Source organism: Portunus trituberculatus, chromosome 20 (genome assembly GCF_017591435.1).
Source record: "Portunus trituberculatus isolate SZX2019 chromosome 20, ASM1759143v1, whole genome shotgun sequence".
NCBI lineage: Eukaryota > Metazoa > Arthropoda > Malacostraca > Decapoda > Portunidae > Portunus > Portunus trituberculatus.
In genome coordinates this window covers 5,077,501-5,078,448 of record NC_059274.1, presented here as the reverse complement: position 1 = coordinate 5,078,448, position 948 = coordinate 5,077,501, and positions in this window count along the sequence as shown.

The window sequence follows — 948 nt, the reverse complement described above, 5'->3', positions numbered from 1 at the left end:
ACACTGCGGTGGAATTCTTATTATGAATTCCAAACGCTGTTTTTATGAAAATATCTGCGTCACGTATCAAGAAGGTGATGTGATGAACAAGCAATTGAGGTTTTAAGAATTATTAATTGAAACACTTCCAGAATAATATAAATATGTATCATACAACTGAAATCATTTTACATCTAATCCCATTTCATAAAAACAATGCAAAGCCTCTCGCGCAAACATCAGATTTGTAGACAATGATGAAGCAGGGTTTTAAACAGATAGAAGAAGAAAGCATAACATATAATAATTAACAAATATTTAAAACACAATTTTCCTTTAGTTTTAATGTATTTATCTTAAGCCTTATGAAAAATGTATACGTTTTTCCATATATCATTTGACGCACACCTAGAAAAAATCTCTCTGAATATGGAATTAAGTTTTACGTACCATAATGTCTTTTTCTCAAATTATCTACTTGACAAAAAAATTCAAAATAAACATTACTCGTTTTCCCTGGAAAAAAAAAACATATTTCTTTCGCATTATAATGATGTGGCTACGATGAATAATTACACTACAGTTTTCTCTTGATTTGGAATGATCACGAAATTTCCAGAAAAAATAATTCTTTTTTTTTTCCTTGAAATATTAATTACCGTACTGACATGTCCTCGTGTTTTTTAATGCTCCTGAAATTTATAACAAGCTCGGCACTTCGCAAAAAAGAAAAATATTCTTACAATTTTCTAGCTTCAAACAATTTTTGGCTTGTAATGATAATGTTTTTTTCATCTTTAGTGTAAAACTTAATCTCTACTTTCATAAGATTTGAAAAAAAAAATGCACATTTCTTTCCTTTAACACGTCCACTAGTTAAAAAAAATTGTAGATACTTACAAATTGTACTTCAGGTCGATTATAACCTTTTTTCTTCGAGATACACGTGTGCTTCAGAATCAATGGCTA